We start from the raw sequence: 2,500 nt of genomic DNA on the forward strand, positions 1-2,500 counted from the left end.
TCCCAACTGAGCTTGCCGCTGCCGACAGAGGCCCGGGAGCGTGCTGTCGTGGCATTGCCGGCGGGAGACAACACGCGCCACCTACGGTGACCGGCAGCTCCAACGCCAGCGCCACAGAAGGACAAAAGCCCCACTTGGGTGCCGAAGCGAACTCTCCCAGCACAGCGCACACGCCAACACATCCGCACAGCTGCGATACAAACCACCAGCGAGAACCGCTGGGGCGACCGAGCAGCAGACGGCGTCGCGGCGCCGAGCGCCGGGCGGCGGCGCATCCTCAACGCACACAGTCCTCAATCGGACCAGCACACTGCAGATGTCCACCGCGCTTCGCACCGGGCCCGCGAGGACCTACTTTGGCCGCACGGCGCCGCGCGCAGGGTGCGCCGGCGCGCAGCTGCGACGCCTGCCGCGTCCGTCGGCCGGCGCGCCTGCCACTGGCCGCCCCCACCAGCCGGCTGTAGCGCGTGCGCCCACGCACCGCGCGGCCAGCACGCCGGGAGGCGCCCCCTCACCGGCCGGGGACGGTCCCACCCAGCCACCGCCGCGTATCGCTTCACACCCAGATGCCGTTCAGTTTCGTCGGCATGGTGGGTATCGCTGGAACAACCGGTTAGTACCTCAACCTATCGTCGCCATCACCGATTCACCCCTAGCGAGAACAACCGCACCACAACGGGTTACCATTTCTTCATTTGCGTAACTTCACCAGAAAACGTAGGCGTCCATCGCCATTTGCAACTTCAACCATTATTGCATGCCTGTGTCAGGTGTCACGCCACACTACGTCTGCCCACATACACGCAACAAAATGTGCACGCCTAGACAATACGTGGAAGGTGGCCCCCGTACGTATGCGATGTCCATTGCTCGAACGACTGTCAACCGGCTTCTGTAGCATGTCGCAGATATGGAACGCGCTGCACCATGCCATCACGGTGTGTGAGGAGAGACGACTAGGTCCGAATACATCAACAGACAGCTCATGCTGATCGCCATCCACGGCGTCCGTTCCTCCCACACGTCTCTATGGCGTACCACACTGCAATCCAGCTCTCATAGGGAGACGACACGTAGCTGCGTGCACAATATTTGCACTGTATGGTCCGCCGTTTTTGGGCGCAGTCGTTGTACGGTCACACATGTGCCACGATGTATCATTCAGTACATAAGGACGAATGTGCAGTACAGATTGTGGTTCACGCGTACGACATCAGCGGACAGTTGACACAGGCCGCACCACAACGTAGCCTGCGTACGTCGCATGCGAAGGGCATTGAACATGCAAACTTGTCACCAACCACCTTGCGAAGGCAGGGGGCAAGGTGGGGACGTGGGGAGAGGTGGGGGGGGGGGGGGGCGGCATGTACGCCCTGCTGCCATCCACATTACAGTGTACAGCAGGAGCATGTGGAAAGTCAGCAAGACTTGCAAGGTGTTTAACATGAAGCGATACACAGGGGAGCGGGCAGTGCGAGTAGCGAACTATATTGCGAGGGTTGCGGGTGGGCAACACTACACTAATTGAACGAGTCGTATAACAATTACAGAGCAGGTTTAGGCGACAACGTGGGTTACGATAGGCGACAACGTGGGTTACGTTAGGGGACAACGTGGGTTACGTTAGGGGACAACGTGGGTTACGTTAGGGGACAACGTGGGTTACGTTAGGGGACAACGTGGGTTACGTTAGGGGACAACGTGGGTTACGTTAGGGGACAACGTGGGTTACGTTAGGGGACAACGTGGGTTAGGTTAAGGCACAACATGGGTTAGGTTAAGGCACAACATGGGTTAGGTTAAGGCACAACATGGGTTAGGTTAAGGCACAACATGGGTTAGGTTAAGGCACAACATGGGTTAGGTTACGGCACAACATGGGTTAGGTTAAGGCACAACATGGGTTAGGTTAGGGGACAACATGGGTTAGGTTAGGGGACAACATGGGTTAGGTTAAGGCACAACATGGGTTAGGTTAAGGCACAACATGGGTTAGGTTAGGGGACAACATGGGTTAGGTTAGGGCACAACATGGGTTAGGTTAGGGGACAACATGGGTTAGGTTAGGGGACAACATGGGTTAGGTTAGGGGACAACATGGGTTAGGTTAGGGGACAACATGGGTTAGGTTAGGGGACAACATGGGTTAGGTTAGGGGACAACATGGGTTAGGTTAGGGGACAACATGGGTTAGGTTAGGGGACAACATGGGTTAGGTTAAGGCACAACATGGGTTAGGTTAGGGGACAACATGGGTTAGGTTAGGGGACAACATGGGTTAGGTTAGGGGACAACATGGGTTAGGTTAGGGGACAACATGGGTTAGGTTAGGGGACAACATGGGTTAGGTTAAGGCACAACATGGGTTAGGTTAGGGCACAACATGGGTTAGGTTAGGGCACAACATGGGTTAGGTTAGGGCACAACATGGGTTAGGTTAGGGGACAACATGGGTTAGGTTAGGGGACAACATGGGTTAGGTTAGGGGACAACATGGGTT

Source organism: Schistocerca piceifrons, unplaced genomic scaffold (genome assembly GCF_021461385.2).
Source record: "Schistocerca piceifrons isolate TAMUIC-IGC-003096 unplaced genomic scaffold, iqSchPice1.1 HiC_scaffold_969, whole genome shotgun sequence".
NCBI classification, from domain to species: domain Eukaryota; kingdom Metazoa; phylum Arthropoda; class Insecta; order Orthoptera; family Acrididae; genus Schistocerca; species Schistocerca piceifrons.